Source organism: Physella acuta, unplaced genomic scaffold (assembly GCF_028476545.2).
Source record: "Physella acuta isolate Inbredline_101_S28 unplaced genomic scaffold, ASM2847654v3 ptg001374l, whole genome shotgun sequence".
Lineage (NCBI taxonomy): Eukaryota > Metazoa > Mollusca > Gastropoda > Physidae > Physella > Physella acuta.
In genome coordinates this window covers 62,202-81,474 of record NW_026732889.1, presented here as the reverse complement: position 1 = coordinate 81,474, position 19,273 = coordinate 62,202, and positions in this window count along the sequence as shown.

The window sequence follows — 19,273 nt, the reverse complement described above, 5'->3', positions numbered from 1 at the left end:
CAAAACATGATATATTCTAGATTATCTAATATCAAGATTTATCTCTTAGATTGTAAATTTAAAAAATGATTTGTTTCTACTCTAGACCTAACTACTAAAGTAGAATCTAGACTACTAGACATCTAAAAAAATCTAGATCCAATATTCTACTATTCTGGACTAAAAGATCTAAATAAAAAATTTTAAAAATTCAAAAAATTTACCTTGCAAATGTTTGAAACTGACCAATGATAATACAGATTTGATAAAGTTCTACAACCTAGGGGCCTACTGACCAGTCCTTGGGGTCGATACCTTGTCTCTTGGCTTGACTTTCAAAGTGTCTCACGTAAGCACCCAAGTCCTCGTCTACCGTCATTGCCGCCACGTCCCTCAAGCGGGTACAGGGTTACTTACCTTTACCACGACATCGCCCTTCACATTTTCTACCCTCCTCAACTCTTCCTTCACCCACTCCGCCAAACTGTCATCACTCAGCCCGATTAGTTTCCCCTCCTCCTTCAAGTCGCTGATCAACTGTATTCTGGAACTCCTGGTGGTCGCCATGTTAACCGGACGAGCCCCCAAATGTTGGGTTCTTCTGTCTAGGGGTGTATATATACAACAGACAAATCTAACGTATACAATAGTAGATTACACTAACACTCTATAATGAGAATAATATTAAGATATTTAATATATATATATATACAGTAATAAAATAAAAGATCAAAGAGGTCTACAACATAAATAACAATACTCAACACCACGTTCCACGTCCATAGCCACACTACAACTAACTGCTTCACACACTGGCACACACTCTGACACCTGACACACCTCACGTGAACACCTCTCGCTCCATGTAAACACACTCAACCAAGGGATACAACTATACACCAAAGGGAGGGTACCTGTCGTTCCAGCACACAACACACACACACAAGCAGGGGACATGTAAGGGACGTAACAGGGTGCGCTGTAGGTTGCATCCCCTATACCTTGAAGCATGACAGATTCTCCGGTGTACAATGATGTCGACTTGTGTAAACAGTCACTCACCATCACTGACACGGTGGCTCTCGTTTCCTGTAGAATGTTCACTAGCCTGAGGTCATGTTGTTGTGGTCCAGAGACTGTACCTACCACAACATATGGTTGAAAACACCACTCTGACTCAGATCACTGTCACTCTGCTTCGCCTGAGGGCTGTCTTTGACAGGCTAACTCTTGCAGATGCAGTTTACCGCCTTGTGTCGCTGCAGCTGCTTACAATCTGCAAAGACATGACCAGGTTGTTTGCAATGGAACCATACCTGGTCAGATTTGACTTGGCATCTTGGGAAACTTGGTGTCTTGGCCTTGGACATGGGTGAGGCTTCAGTGGTCGTTAATTTGTGGACTATGGAGTAGTTATCTGCGTGTTCTGAAGCCTTGAAGACTGTGCCGACCTCTCTGTCTTCGAGGTGCAGTTTGATGGCCAGAGGGACTTTATTTTTGAACTCCTCAAATTATCATCTGTTCCCTGGGATCTTGGAACGTTATCTTCAGCGCTGACAGCCATTTATTGAACAGGGATTCTTTCTCAGCCATAAACTCCCTGTATGTAGACTCTGGCTTCTTGCGTAAGCCTCTGAAGGCTTCGCAATACCTCTCTGGTACCTGTTCATCAGCTGTTAACATACTATCTTTCACTCTGTTGTAGTCTTGTTGTACGTCAGTGGGTAGGGACACGAAGACCTTTGCCGCCATCCCAACAAACGTGGACTGGACCAAGGATGTCCATATTGACTTGGGCCACTAAAAAGCTTTGGCATCGAGTTCAAATCTTTTGAAGAACAGGTCAGGGTTCTCTTCAGAAAAGGTTGGCCACTGCGTCGAAGGTTGGAGGGGGCTTCATATCTTTTTGTAGCTTTAACATAACTCCGACTTCTTGACTGCTTCATCTTTCTCTCTAAGGGCCATGGCGTTCATCTGCATAGCCAATTCTTTCTCTTTAAGTGTGAAGGAGTACTGCCATTCCCTCTCCCTCTCCTCTAACTCGAGCTTATGAGCTTCACGAGATAGGTATCTTTCCCCTCTCTCCATTTTTTCCTCAGTGTCCTTAATGACCTTAGCCTAAAGATACTACTACAACTGAGCCTCTGTACACACCAGCGAGAATAAACCTAACTTGATGTGTAGACAGTGAGACACATAAAGTCTAGTTCAGATCACGGATGAGCCCCCAATTATTTGTTGTGAACACACAGACACACCTTTCGGGTTATCCGATAAGTAGCGCAACATATAAGACAAACAACCACAAACAGGTTACAAAACAAGACTGAATGAAACAAAGGCTTGTTGAAACTAAATGAATTTAATGATATCTACACTATCTACACCTAACACAGTCTATTCTTAACACAAAATACACAAGCTAGTAAAACTATAATACAGTGGCGAAAAAACTAGTATAGACCTAACCTATACTAACCTTGGAGATCTGGACGAAACTGAGGCAATCACACACGTTTTCACACCTTATATACCCTTTCATAAACTGGCACAAACCGGACTATCTTCCAAACATGTCTACCATGTTGTTGAGCTTTATTTTCCACTAAACCTTGAATTGTGTAGTGAAAACTTGCATAAACAATTCCGGTGCAACTTTAAATGTCCCATCTACAAACCAATGTGTATGGACGTTCAGGGTGTCAAGAAGGTCATTTGTACTGATTTCACTGTGGGTTTTAAAAAGCTCTAGAATATTTTTTAAAAGTGGGTTGAACTTTACCAGCTGCTGAGCTAGGGAATTTACATTGTAATGTAATGTGAATGGTTTTTGATTAAGTTTCCTTTTACACTCTGTGGGTCATTGAATGCATATTAGGTGGATAGCAAAGCTACTACTTCCATTGATATGCCTTCTGTTTTTATCCGTCTGGTTTTTACCTACACCTCAGGAATTGAGTCTGAAATTGACATGAAAGGCTTTTCACCAGCAGTAATGATCTATTCTGAACCACACTGATAAATTTTTTCAAGGCTCATTTTGTGTTTCTAATACATGTTATGTGCATTGGTCAATAGCCAAGAGGTGACATGTTTACCTCTCTGCTTCCATGCTGCTAATCTTGCCTACTTTGTATAATCTTTTGCCTGCATTTCAATGTCACTCAAATATTTAGTGCACCAATTCTCACTCTAAAGCTGTGTGTTACATAGCATGTCAGAGATAAGTTGTATAGACTATTTGCTCATTCATTTAGCATTTAAACAGAGTTTGCCACACATTATATTATTCTGACTTGATATATAACATTATGCAGCATATATTATCCTGACACTGTCAGAGAGAAGTTGCAATAAATCATTGATACACAGTGATTAATTTCTGATTGTAGTCAGAGAAACATCTGTTAAGCCATGTTGCAACATGGTATGTACATTTTAATATATCATTTAAAGAAAAAAACTGCACTGATACTGATATACAATATATGATATCCTGACAGAAGAGTGGGCACTAAATATTGTGAAAACATCAGAAATGCATCTCCCTTGTTTGATAAAATCAATTTTACTATCCCATTAGGGATTTTTGCTTTATCGTCAATAGACACTAGAATGCTGCCTTGAGTCTAAACATAGATGCAAAAGTTTGCATTCTCATGTGATTTACTCTCTCTGTAATCTGCTGAGCATAGTTTTGAATGTACCTATCGCAAAAAAAAAAAAAATTTGTAAAGGAATATTTTCGTTTTCTGCTTAGTTCTTGTAAACTACCTTTTTGGATGGAAAACACATTTTATTTTTAACAAGTTAAGTTTATATTAAATTAGCTGTACTTTTGCTGTATTTCAATTTATTTATTCCTCCTGCCTGTCCTTAAACAGTTGTCCCGAAATTTTCATTGAAAGACATTCCTTTCAGTGTGCTCACCCAACACTTTGTCTTTGGTGCATGAAGGACATTTGATTTTTTTTCTTGGTATATACCAATTAAGTGATTTAGAAATTCTTATGCTATGTCCCATGATTTTTGCATACTCCTAGAAAGCAAACCTCTCATGCTCTCAACCTTATCTCATGCTATCTGCTACGTTTGCTACTGGGGATAGCCATATTTGTTTGCTGAGGCACTGTATTGGTTGGTCCAGATAGCATTTTTGAGCAGTAATGTGTCCTTCTTTTGTTAAACCAGTCCTTTGTTAATTGAGTGATCCTCTGTGGTGGCTTAAATAGCCTTTAAAAGTTATGGTACAGTTAAAAAAAACCATGAACTTACTAACGTTAACATTAAAATCTTAATTTTAAAACTAATAAATATGATATCTCTATCTTCTGACTGGAATAAGTCAAGAACTTCTAAGTTCATGTCTTAATATTCAACATTAATCATGATTAAAGTAGACAATATAACAACAGATTACATGCAGAAATTTTAAATCAAAAGACATTTCTCATTTACTTTCTGCTGTGTCAATGGTATAAAATATTACCTGCTGTATTTCCTTCTTGCTAACATGTTGACTTTATTAGACATATCATTGAAATAAAATATGGTAACAAAGTCATAAGAAAATGGTAATTATCAATTTGATCTTTAAAAAAAATATTCTCTAATGATATTAGCTGACTAACGGCATCATCTTTATGTGTCTTTCTCTTGCCTTGAAGCCTTGGTTTTTCAATAGGTAGAAGTAGAACTGGGTCTTGAGCAGTAGCTTCATCTACTGAATCTGAATTATTGAAAACATGTATTTCAACATTTACTGCATTCAGAATTTGATGTTGAAGGAATACTACTTATCATTTGTCTTGAAGCAAAAACATCAATTAAAAATGTAACTGATTTATTTATTTCCAAGGTTGTTTATTGTTAGTAGCAGCACTTCCAGTTGCATTTTTGACACTTCCAAGTATCCACTTTTGTTCTGCACGTGGATGTGTGAGCAAGTGTGTCATAGCACACGTGCCATCTGCCTCAATCATGTTATTATTTCATGTGTTTGTAGTCTATCTGCTTGGCATCAGTACATTAGCTTTCACAACAAGCTAAAACTATTGCATAAACACTGAATGCCTGCAAAATATCATTCTTAAGGTCCAAAATTTCTAACTCAAGTTCTTCTGTCATAGTCAATTCCCTTAGGGCCTAAGGGAATTAACTATAATTCACTTTTCAATCAGAGTAGTTGCATATGATCTTTTAACATGTTTAACAAGATTGCATACAACCATAAACATTTCTAAATGGCAAATCAATTTTCAGCTATGAGAAAAGTACAGTCAATATCACAATTTGAAGCAGTAATAACTGGGACTGGGAAATCAAATGTATGTTTCCAGTTACATAAAGTTTTGTGCTATGCCCACCTTTCCTTTCTCACCTATAAAATTCTTTAACAAAATAAGACTTTCACCCACTCACATAGTGTACAAGTCTCACCCACGATCTTCACTTCCAAAAAAAAATGTTTTAATTTGGTTGGCAGGCTTGAAGTCCCGCAACCTCTAGTCTCCTTTGGCGGTTTTTACTGCTGTTAACGGAAGGACCCACTTTAAATGTCCTCACTGACCGTTAATATCAAGACTTTAAAAGCAAAACGCTACTACATATCCTCGTGTTTATGCTATCTCTTTCATGGGTAGTGACTTGTACAGTTCTTCTGATTGTAGAGTTACATACACCAGCACCAGGTTATTTAGCACCCTGGGCAAAACTTACTATAAAGGTTCCTTTTCACACAAATAAATTTTTTAAAAATGTATAAGAAAACAATACATTTTAAGTAACATTAATTTATCAATAGCATAAATGTTACAAGTAGACCACAAAATAAAAAATTGTTGTGCTTTATTCCTTGCACGTTTCTACTAAATCCTTCAATTCCTGTGTTGAAGTGTAATTACATTCTATTGAAAGTGTTGCTAAGTCCAGGAGTCTGCTTTGCAAAATAGCTGAACGCAAGTAACTTAAAGTTCTCATAGACACTGGAAATGTTAATGCAAATACATAAGTTTCAGCCATATGAACAAAACAACATTGATTTTTTTTTATATTTGTTGCATTTTGGAAATTCATGATGATTTAAAAACTTGAAGCTGGATGAAGAGAAAGCCTCACTTACTTCCTCTGGAATTATGTTCTCCTTAGTCGGCATAACCGTCAAAGACTTAAAGCAGCAGGCAACTTCCTGATTTGCATATTGTTTTTTTTATGGTAGCCTTTTTATGCCTTTACAGCTTTCTCTGTTGCCTCTGCCTCCAATCTTTCAAGTCATTCTTGCGAAGTAAGGCTCTCCCCATCAGCTCTTTTGATCGCCTTACCACTGCCACCATTTGTGTTTTTGTCCCTGACCAGCAGGGATGAAAGCTTTTTTATTAAAAAAATCCTTAAGTCTTATTATTGATCACTGGTGTTTCAGCAGGTGGCATATCAGGCTGAGATTATATCTCTGGAGTAAGAGGCCTATCACAATTATCGCTTATTGAATCAGGCTGCTTTTCTGGCACATTGAGCCTGTCCAAAAATTGAGCTGACTCATAAATTGAAGAGGGAATTTGCCTAAGGTAAAAAAAAGCATGATGCCACACTTACGAAATCCAGCCTGGAAATTTTGGACAAACAAGCTGTCATCCTCCCACAGCTGCTTCAGAAGCGACGGGAAAAACTCTTTGGATAGAGCCATCCCCAATTTCTGCCATGCTTGATTGCAAACCATTTTGAGCTGATGAACATGAGACATGTTCCTAAGAATTGCAAGTTTAATATTGAATCTTATCTTTAAGATCCTCATCGCACATAAAGCATTACCAATCTAGCACATTCATTTAATCTACAAACCCCTACTCTGTAGGTCTTCAGATCTGATTGTGCGTGTCAGAGCATGTCTTATAAAAACAATAATTGCATAAACCATTTAATAATTAATGTAAAGATATTTGAAAATCTTCCTAAACATGACCAGAGCCTTTCAATTCCTTCACCATCTGTTAGCCCAGCTCCTGTCATTCTTCTTTGATTTTATAAAATCTGGATCCAATAAAAATTAACAAGCTAGGGTAATTAAAGACACTCATTTAAAATCTGAAGGTCAACTGTGGAATACAGGAAACCTTTCAAGTTTTTAAGAGGGGCATTCATGGTTGAAAATCGGGGCTCATCGTTCACGGTTTTTAGCAGATGGAAAAGTGGCGCTCAACACGTCGTTCGAGTCAGCCGTCCCCGGGCTTGAAATCTCCCATTTTATATAGTATGTCCTGGCCTTAATGCCCGGCCACGGTCAACATAAGGTGCCCAACCATCTTGGGTCTGCACACCGCGGGCATCGTCGAGCTCTATTAACGGTCCGTCATTTGATAGTCGTGGGTGGTACCTGGGTGGTATACTTGTTTTTCCTGATATCGCTCAACAGCCGCCACATGTATACGAATAAATCCATTCTCGATTTCCGGTGACAAAATAAGAAACTGATCTCGGATTTTCTTCTGCATGTTGGATGTTTTGCCAACAGTAGATCGTACTGAGCAACAAGTTTGATCAGCGCGAGAAGGTTTCCAACATTTTTATCGTCCACATTCAAATTCTCTCATGGCCACGTAGTGACAAATTTTGTTAAACCAGAAACTTAATACAGGTGAATATTGTTTGCAATATGTCGCGACAACGTTCGTTTTCCTAATGGATCTCATCTTAAACCATTGTGTCAATTCCAGTACCATCAACTAACCTTCGCTAGGCTTCCTTTCATGTTGTAAAAGCTATGCGGTGGCTAGGATTGTTTTCATGAGACTTTAGTTTTTCTGGCTTTCTCCACTTGTTGAAACCGTATTTTTAAACTCAAACGAAGCTCGTGAGAATCGGTATCTCGGCTGGTTGTTGTAGTTGGCAGGCATTATGATCATCACTTAGATGGCAGACGTCTCAAATGATCTCTGTACATTCAACGTCATCCATTTTGTTAAGACATTTTTTCCAGAGCAGTGTTGGCCTCATCGTCATCATCTGACTCACAACATAACTTCTTTGGTTTGCCAGAATCACTTCCAATGATGGTGAGAGTTTGTGTGAACAGTCATTTGTTTACTTATTATAATGTAACATTGTAAGTAATGTAAGCCTCATTGTGTAAGCTGCTAACTCCTCCAAAGTCGATAAATTTTCCTTATACCCTCTATTTAAAGCCTTAACAGCATCATGTCTAACTGGTCTCCGGCAAAGCTTTAGCAACAGACAATCCACTCTTGTGCCAGTTGTGTATATTCCAACTATGGGTAGACGCAGCAAGCAATAGTGAAGGCTCTGAAGGAGATTTAAAAAAAAAAACCAATGATTGGCCACGACAATTTTTAATGTCAATTACATTTTCTTGCTAAAATGTTTTAAATTAGCTATTTCCGAACCAGTGTGTGAAAATATTGGTACAAATTTTAAGAAGTGCTCAATAGGACCGGTGTCTTGTACATATGTAAGCCCTGCTGGGGGGGGGGGGGGGGGGGTAACTAAATTCCTCTGCGCCACTCTCGGAGACTTGATCAGTGGGGCTAAAGCTTTTAGGTCTTGGAGCACATTCATACCGAGCAGGCATGGTGACGGGGGGCCTCCCACTGGATCTTTAAACATTTGGTGCATTAGTAATGTTTGCTTTTTGTATGCCTCGTTAAATGGACCTTTAGTGTACCTTTCTGCGTAGCAGAATATGAGCCTTTCTCCGGTATGTTTCAAATAAACTGTCATCCTCCCACAGCTGCTTCAGAAGCGTCGGGAAAAACTCTTTAGATAGAGCCATCCCCAATTTCTGCCATGCTTGATTGCAAACCATTTTGAGCTGATGAACATGAGACATGTTCCTAAGAATTGCAAGCTTAATATTGAATCTTATCTTTAAGATCCTCATCGCACATAAAGCATTACCAATCTAGCACATTCATTAAATCTACAAACCCCTACTCTGTAGGTCTTCAGATCTGATTGTGCGTGTCAGAGCATGTCTTATAAAAACAATAATTGCATAAACCATTTAATAATTAATGTAAAGATATTTGAAAATCTTCCTAAACATGACCAGAGCCTTTCAATTCCTTCACCGTCAGTTAGCCCAGCTCCTGTCATTCTTCTTTGATTTTATAAAATCTGGATCCAATAACAGTTAACAAGCTAGGATAATTAAAGACACTAATTTAAAATCTGAAGGTCAACTGTGGAATACTGGAGACCTTTGTTGGTTTTAAGAGGGGCATTCATGGTTGAAAATCGGGGCTCATCGTTCACGGTTTTTAGCAGATGGAAAAGTGGCGCTCAACACGTCGTTCGAGTCAGCCGTCCCCGGGCTTGAAATCTCCCATTTTATATAGTATGTCCTGGCCTTAATGGGTCCGGCCACGGTCAACCTAAGGTGCCCAACCATCTTGGGTCTGCACACCGCGGGCATCGTCGAGCGCTATTATCGGTCCGTCATTTGATAGTCGTGGGTGGTACCTGGGTGGTACACTTGTTTTTCCTGATATCGCTCAACAGCCGCCACATGTATACGAATAAATCCATTCTCGATTTCCGGTGACAAAATAAGAAACTGATCTCGGATTTTCTTCTGCATGTTGGATGTTTTGCCAACAGTAGATCGTACTGAGCAACAAGTTTGATCAGCGCGAGAAGGTTTCCAACATTTTTATCGTCCACATTCAAATTCTCTCATGGCCACGTAGTGACAAATTTTGTTAAACCAGAAACTTAATACAGGTGAATATTGTTTGCAATATGTCGCGACAACGTTCGTTTTCCTAATGGATCTCATCTTAAACCATTGTGTCAATTCCAGTACCATCAACTAACCTTCGCTAGGCTTCCTTTCATGTTGTAAAAGCTATGCGGTGGCTAGGATTGTTTTCATGAGACTTTAGTTTTTCTGGCTTTCTCCACTTGTTGAAACCGTATTTTTAAACTCAAACGAAGCTCGTGAGAATCGGTATCTCGGCTGGTTGTTGTAGTTGGCAGGCATTATGATCATCACTTAGATGGCAGACGTCTCAAATGATCTCTGTACATTCAACGTCATCCATTTTGTTAAGACATTTTTTCCAGAGCAGTGTTGGCCTCATCGTCATCATCTGACTCACAACATAACTTCTTTGGTTTGCCAGAATCACTTCCAATGATGGTGAGAGTTTGTGTGAACAGTCATTTGTTTACTTATTATAATGTAACATTGTAAGTAATGTAAGCCTCATTGTGTAAGCTGCTAACTCCTCCAAAGTCGATAAATTTTCCTTATACCCTCTATTTAAAGCCTTAACAGCATCATGTCTAACTGGTCTCCGGCAAAGCTTTAGCAACAGACAATCCACTCTTGTGCCAGTTGTGTATATTCCAACTATGGGTAGACGCAGCAAGCAATAGTGAAGGCTCTGAAGGAGATTTAAAAAAAAAACCAATGATTGGCCACGACAATTTTTAATGTCAATTACATTTTCTTGCTAAAATGTTTTAAATTAGCTATTTCCGAACCAGTGTGTGAAAATATTGGTACAAATTTTAAGAAGTGCTCAATAGGACCGGTGTCTTGTACATATGTAAGCCCTGCTGGGGGGGGGGGGTAACTAAATTCCTCTGCGCCACTCTCGGAGACTTGATCAGTGGGGCTAAAGCTTTTAGGTCTTGGAGCACATTCATACCGAGCAGGCATGGTGACGGGGAGCCTCTTACTGGATCTTTGATGACAAGGAAACCCTTGTCACACAGCTTCTCTCCGTTGACCCCCAGGTCCGTCATGAAGTAGCCGTTATGTGGGATGGCCAACCCATTTGCTGCCCTCAATGTTAAGTGGGTGTCGGTACGCAACACAAATTTCTTCAGACACTGCTTATAGAATGTCTCAGTGACAGTGCTGATCTGGAAGCCACTGTCTATTGCTGCGACCACCGGGACATCTTGAATATTGACTGTTAGGGTGGGACAATTTCCAACTAGCTTGTCTAGGGTGGTGCCTGGAACTGACCTCTCAACAGTGGGACTTTGATTCACTTTGGGCTCATATTTCTTTGCCATACGGCAATGACGGGCGAGGTGACCACTCTGGTGGCAATTATAGCAGACCTTTGATTTGACTTCTGGGCGCTTGCGAAGTGCTTGGAGCACACTGGACAATTTGGACTGTAACGCCTTCAAGTGTTGGCCAACAGGGGGATTGTTGCCAAAAAGGGGAAGCACGGGGTGGAGGCGGTTTCCTGACACTGGTGGTTTCTTATGCACCAACATATATGTGTCAGCCGACTCAGCAGCCTTCTGGATGTCGATTATCTTGTTATCCAGTATGTGTAGTCGTATGTCTTCAGGCAGGGACTTTAGGAATTCCTCCCTCAGGACAAGTGATTTTAGTTTCTCAAACTCTGAAACTTCCTCAGAGTTTAGCCACCTTGAGAAAATTTTCTCTTTTTCAAAGAGAAATTCTACATATGATTGAGTGGGTAGCTTGCGGAGTGCTCGGAATTTTATCCGATAGGCCTCCGGAGTCAATTCGTAGGCCTTCAAAATGGCAGTCTTGACCAAACTATAGTTATTTTGAACGTCGTGAGAGAGTGCCTGATATGTTTTTGCAGCTTTTCCTGTAAGGAACTTGCTCAATAAAGCAGTAATGGAAGTTTCGGGCCATTCACATGTCTTCGCTAAACTCTCAAATGAGTTAAAGAAAACAACCAAATCTGTTTCATCAAATTTAGGAACTAATTTCCCAAATTTGGCAATCACCTGCCCCACCGACAACTTTTTAGGATCTACTAGAGAAGTGACATCACCACTAACTTTACCAAATTCTAATTCCAACCTCCTCTTATCTAAAGCAATTTTAGCCTCTAACTCCTGTTTCTCTAAAGCACTTTTAGTTTCTAACTCCTTTTCCTTTAATAAAAGCTCCCTCTCTTATAGAGGTTTCTCCTCACGGAGTATCACACCAGCCAACAAACTCTCATCAAATACACCTTCATTAATAAAATGGACTAGAATTTTATCTCTTAGCACCTCTGATTTCTGAGTGACAGAATAATCCAACTTCAATTCCTTTACAACACTAATCAAAACTTTCCTACTCAACTTCTCTACCTCCTCAACTGTGGGATTTGACAAGAAAGACTCCATTACAACTAACTTCAAAATCAAAACAAGCCTAAATTAACACAGCCCAACGATGCGTTATGAACTTGACCTTAAATCTAGGACGTGACATGTCTGGCTTTTTGACCTAGATAACTCTAGCCTTGAGCGCGTTTTAATAACACGGCTCCACTGGATAGATAAACAACTAAATCAAACTAAACCTAGTGTTTAACTGTTACAACCAACAACTCGAACAACAGATTAAATCCCGGACGAGCCCCCACTTTGTAACGGACACCTATCTACCAGCCAGATAGATGGTGAACGCTCCCGGATTCTTTCTTGGGGTTATATGCAAATGACCTAAAGCCTAAATAAATGAATACTAACTCAACAACTCACTAGGGCTCGATTTCGAGGTCTAGGGAAAACTAGTGAAACTATTGAAGTTAACAACTCATTCAATCTGCATACAACTTTTAATAAGTGAACAAAGTTGTGGCAGAACACTAGATTAAACAAGATAAAATATTTAGTTTAGAAATAACAAAACCCAACTTACAAAGCGTAAGAATAAATACTATCACAGATTCTAACACTTTATAAAAATAGCCACAGTTCACATAACACTGCTATAGCATAAAGAATCACTTGGCCACAAGTAATATAATACTAGGATACTTAAACAACTTAATAATACATAGCACACTCAGGACTTATGCTCTCTCACATTCAACTGGCCAAAATGGACTGCCTCGAGACACCTGTGGGCGATCTATATAGACTTAGGTAACATGGAAGGTCAACTTCAGATCGTAAGACCATTGGTTGGGGTGGTCATCTGGTCTGAAACAATCAATCATCTCTCGATGGAAAATTTCTGAGTCTAAGACTCTCTTAGTAAGACAGCGGAAAAAAACCGGTTGTTGCACCACAAACCATATATGGTATTATAACAAAAGTCAAACTAAAAATAAAACATTACTAGACCTAAGTAGGTCACACCCGTGTAAAGTGGGTCAGCAGAGCAGCAAGCTGCTCTGTGAGCCTGTCGACTTTGTCCTCCAGCTTGGACCTGGAAGAACATTTTTCAATTGGCCTGGCATTAATTGCTGCCACGTAGGCAGGTTCTGCACAAGGGTTTTCATCTCCTGCCCATCTGATGGCAGCATCGCGTATGGCCAGGATGGGGATCTTAGGGTTCCTGAAAACCAGCTCTTGCAGCTGGCGTCTGACTGGGGACTGGCTCAGGTTTTCCACGAACTGGTCTCGAAGGAACTCTATATTAGTCTGTGGGACCTGCAGGGTGCCCTGCCTCGTAACCAGGGTCTTGAAGGCGGTGCGAGTATGCCCTCACAGACTCGTGTTGGTCCTGTACCACTGTCTGGAAGTGGGCCATGAGCTGCGAAATGCTCCTCTTTTCACCTTACACCTCTCGGAGGAGCCTGATGGTGGCTTCTGGGTCATGTTGCAAATCATCACCCCTGCAGCTCAGCTCCTCTCTCACCGCTCTCCCCAGATACTGCCAGAGAAGGTCCTTCCTCTCTTCTGAGACATCTCTCCTGGCCCTCCAGAGGGACTGGACCTCTTCGATGAATCGGTCCACCTCATATCCATGGCTGTCCCCATGAAACCTCCGGATGAGGATCTCCCTGGGTGGAACGATGAAGATGCTGGTTGGTGCCGCCTCCGCCATCTCGTCCGAATTGGGTGTTTAAACAACAAACAATTCCTACACTAAACAAAAACCAAACACATATGGTTCCAAAAAGGGCCTATCAAAAACAAAAATTTATAACATAGCGAATAATAATTGTGAGTTGATCAACATGTGAAACATCTGGAGTGGAATCTACAGATAAGGAAAAATATTTCTCTGTCTTTATTTCATCTGTTATTACAGACAAAACCTTTTGACCCATACGTTCAATCATCTCCTCACATATTGTTGAAGATATGTAGGTTGTATGTCCTCGTCCTTTGTTGGCGTGTATCCGCATATGTTTTGCGAGATAGATATCGTACTGGCTTAACAGCACCAGCAACCCAAGATAATTCCCATTGTTTGGAGAGCCAACCTCTTCAGTTCTGCCCCTAAACGGAAGACCACGAATACAAAGAAACTTACCACACTCACGATTCTGTGAAGTACTTGTCTCCAGTACTGAATTTCACTTTCATATTGCGTTACAAGTTTCATTTCAATCTGACCAGTCGATTTTCGTGAACACAGCTCTGCCAATGAATCAATGGGTTGTTTTGAATTTTCATGCCTAGATAGCACTTCATGGGCACTTTTCCATTGTTTGAACCCTGATGTCATTTTGTTAGTTATATGTGACATCAGCTTTACACACAAAACAATAAACACACCCGCTTGTTTTGGAATAACATAACCAATTTCTTTCAAATTTTCTCCTGTTCGTGCATGGACACGTGTGAATAAAAAAATGCGTTGAACCGACGTTGTGACTTTTTTCCAACAGTATGACAGATTCTTTAAAGTCCCTGTTTTGACGCGGTGTGGCACCACGTAGAATCAAATAGTTTATAAATGCCTCTGACATCTTTTCCCACTCTGACAAACCAAAAATGAAGGTCGTATATAGCATGACTATCTTCAAGGGGGTTTGCTGTATCATGTTTCAAATCAAATTTCTTTAAAGTAGGAGCCTGCTCTACATCTTTTACCCCGGCGGTGTCTGATTCAATTGCAGATCCCTTTTCTACGTGACTTTTTTCCTTGGTACTCGAAGTTGGTTTGAAAAAGGAGAGCAGTTTTGTAGTTTTTTCAGCAAGTTCAGCCGTGTAGCAATTATAAATAAACTAGCCGTTAAAAAGAAATCAACATGTAAGTAAAGAGCAAAGTGACTACTCTATGCATTGAGGTTAATTGTAGATTTTTTCAAGGAGCAACATTGACAAAATTTTACGAAAAAACATTTATTTACGTTCAACAATCAGTAAACATTTTGCATTCAGTTTGCAAAAACAAAGATTTGTATACGATTTATTTACATGAAATGCATTTACAATTTACTTCAATTTTTAAATTTTAATATATTAATTTAAGACTTACGATCTGGAGGATTCAGTGATTTGATCAGTTTTGAAATGGAACTTCATCTTGACTTATGTCTTCTCTGTATGCAGTTGTATAATCCACAGTATCTAAAAAGCCCTATAAATACACTTCATAAATTGTTATATTAATGTAAGCCTTGCTAGGAGGGATAACTATACTACGTCCCAAGGCTTATCTAATAATGGTCCGGTCAGTGCAACCGTGGTAAAACCCACGGTGGTTAAATCTTAATCTTAGACTTGATAAGAAACTGCTAAAATATAAAAAAAAATAAAAACTTTCCCAATTTATTAATGTAAGCCCTGCTAGGGGGGTTCTGTGACAAATGAGTCAACAGAGCCGATAGCTGCTCTGCGAGTTTGTCCACCTTGTCTTCTATCTTGGACCTGGGCAGGTTGGGTTCTTCCTTGGGGCGAGCTTGTAGAGCTGCCACATAGGCAGGCTCTGCCCCTAGATCTTCATCTCCAGACCACCTGATGGCCGCGTCTCGTAGAGCCATAAAGGAGGTCTTAGGGTCTTGAAAAATAAACTCTTGCAGCTGGCGTCGGACTGCGGCCTGGCTCAGGTTTTCAACAAACTGGTCTCGAAGGAACTCTGTATTAGTCTGTGGGACCTGCAGGGTGTCCTGCCTTGTAACCAGGGTCTTGAAGGCCCTGTGCAGGCGATGCGAGTAGGCCCTCACAGACTCGTGTTGGTCCTGTACGACCGTCTGGAACTGGGCCATGAGCTGAGAGACGCTCATCTTTTCACCGTACACCTCATGTCATTCTCGGCATTTTATTTATTTCTACGTTTTGTTTTTAATTGGAGAAGTGTTGAAAATCTATTCTCGTAAAGATATGTAGAAACATAAGGAACTCAAACTCGAAAGGCAATCAATGTCATGTTTGGGTATGAATGGTGCATAGGCCTACTACACCAAAATTGTGAGAGCAGTTTTTCATTTAACACTATTGTCACAGGCCTTTCTCCTACCTTTTATATTACACATACAAAATCAAAAGACAAGCCTTCTTTTGCAGTTTTTCATATTTATTTTGTTTTCACACAGGCAGCGTGTTCACTCAAGCTACGCCATCTTCTTGCCTCCTTTCTCTCCGTTCCTTCCTCTCTCGCATGCGCACAGCCATTGTCTCCCTGATGCAATATCGCCTTTTACAACACACACACTCCCAAGATACAATCCACCAACATTTCACTGTTATAACTATACTGAATCTTTTCGCAAATTTAAGAATTCTTCTTGTAATTCGTCGGGAATTCTGGTAACATCAAGGGAAGCAAAGAACGGGTTACGTGACAATGCAGGTTCTTCTTTCAGCTCAGGGAAAATAACGCCGCAGTTCTTTTTCAAGAGATTCAAGATGCCCAGAATCCATTCAAATTTTTATTTATCAAACCACACTGCACAGTTTCTCAAACATGGCAATATTTCAAATATTTTTTTTTTCTTCTCTAGCCTAAGTAAATTGAGTTCCCTCTCGATCTCTAATCGTTTAACTTCATGTCCGCTCAGTTTCTCTAAACTTTTAATCTCATTTTCCCTCTGAGATTCTGACATGAATAAATCCATCCTGATCTCTAACAGCTTATCCTCTTTTTCTCTCGCGATCTCTAACAACTTGATACTTCCTCACAATTTCTTCTACCCTAAAACGTCCTATTTCATAGTACTCTATAGAGTCTAAACACTCCTCCTCTAATCTACCCGTATTCACCAACTCGACAACAATGAGGTCTCATAGAACCCTATCTCTATACGAGACATCAACTTTTACTCATAGCTCCTCAACTAGAGACAACAACTCTACCTTGTCTATAGCTGCTAGGGTTGGACAATCAATAAAATTAATTACGTCCATATTTAACAACTTCAAAACTACTGAACTTATCCAGCTAAATGGTGGCGGTTAAACATAACAAGTAGGGCTATCACCTTTGACACTTTAAACAGGTCGACATCAGCTATACTGGGCCAACCAACCTGGTGGTAGCCACTGGCTAAGTCCAGCGTGGAGAAGAAAGTTGACCCCGCCAGGGCATCCAAAGTTTCGTCAATTCGGGGCAGCGGGAACGCACCTTTCCGGGTTATGCCATTCAGCCTCCTGTAATCGCAGCATAACCGGATCTCGCCATTCTTCTTCACAATGACCATTGGAGCTGCATAGGGGCTGGTGCTGGGTTGGATAATGCCCTGGTAGTCAACTTTTCTATGTGTTCTTTAACTGCGGCGAACTCTGTAGGCGGAAGCCGGCGGTAGGGTAACGCCACTGGTATGTCACTGGTTAGTGGGATGTTGTTTGATTTTGTCCGTAAAACCCAACTGGTCGTCTGTCCAAGCAAAGACGTCTGTGAACTCCTGGAGTAATTTCACAAGAGACGCCCGCTGTGGTGGATCTAGGGTTTCTGCCATCATGCTAGAAAACGAGTGCTCTGGCATGGAAGTGTGGGTCTCGCTTGACAGGGATGAGTCTTCCGGGTCGTGGTGCAGGTCGTCACCCTTGCAGCTCAGCTCCTCCCGCACTGCCTCCCCCAGGTACTGTCAGAGGAGGTCTTTCTGCTCATCTGCAGTGAGATCCTTCCTGACCTTCCAGGCAGCCCGGACTTCTTCAATGAAGCGATCCACCTCAGAGGCATGGCTGTCTCCATGAAACCTCCTAATGTGGACCTCCCTGGGTGGCACGATGATTATGCTGGTCGGTGCAGCCTCCGCCATCTCGTCCTAATTGGGTGTTAAGACAACAAACAATTCCTAAACTACACAAAGACTAAACACATATGGTTCCAAAAAGGGCCTATAAAAAAAAATAAAAAAAATTAACTAAGCTACACCTAGCCCTATCAAAAAAACAAAAATTTACCTAGACTAAGGCACTGACCCCACTCGTGCCACCAATTAGTAAGCCCTGCTAGGGGGGGGGGGGGATACCTAAAATCTACCCTTCTAGGCTTATCTACTACTACTGTCCGGTCAGTGCAATCCCGGATAAACCCAGACTGGTTAATAACCTAACCTTAGTCTAAATAATAAGAACAAAAAAAACCAACTTTAACCAATCAAAATAATAAGAAAGATGATAAATTACAAATAATGATAATAATAATACACTCCAGCCGCTCACATATGGAAGCGTATCAACAGTCGAAACCAAATCAGCCTTTGTACCTTTTATGTTTGAAAGTTGCACATGGTCTTTATCTGTTAAGCTAACGGCTCTTTGGGGATACTTTATATTTTTAGCGAGAATACTGCTTCCAATTTTAGTTAAATGAATACAGTCACTGTACAAGCGTTGTCTCGGGGCACCTGACTTCGCAGTGAAAAAAGGCGTATTGTTTATAAAACAGTATTTATAACTAATACCGAAAGACTAAAAATCTATTATTTAATTCTATCAAGTGCCTACCCTTGCCCCGACATGGGGGTACGATGGATGAGAATCGGATTGTTGCGTTGGGAAATTTGTGAGTGATACTTCTCACAATTTCTAGCATATTATTACACGTTCACAAAGCCATTGGTGATTTTTTAAATGTGCTTCTATATTAGGATAGACGCTGCCTTTAATTAAGTTCGTCACAGGTTTTCACTAATTTTCAGAAATCTTTTGAAAATTCAATAAGTCCGGTTATTTTGTCTGGTTTGATTTTGCCTTTTCCGAAATCTAAAAGTTGCAAAGCAAATCTATTAGCCGAGGAATCGCTGCTTTATTGTTTCCTCCTATTTTGCTTCAATTTAAGTTCTGTTATATTATTCCAGAGGTAGGACGACTTGAGGCAGGCGTTGAGTTCGTCGGTCATTGTTGATCTAGGAATAACGGGCAAAGTTTGCCTGAAATCCTCAGCCAAAACTAAAACGACTCCACCCATCACGGCGCTATTTGACCTTATATCTTGGAGTGTCCTACCCAAGACCTCCAGTGCCTTTTTGTGAGCCATTGTGCATTCGTCCCAGATGATAATGGCACACTGCTTAAGCAGCTTTCCTTTTTCTGATTGTTTACATATGTAAGCCCTGACAGGGGAATAACTATACTATGTCCCTAGGCTTATCCAATAACTGTCCTGTCAGTGCAACCGTGGTAAAACCCACGGTGGTTAAATCTTAACCTTAGACTAGATAAGAAA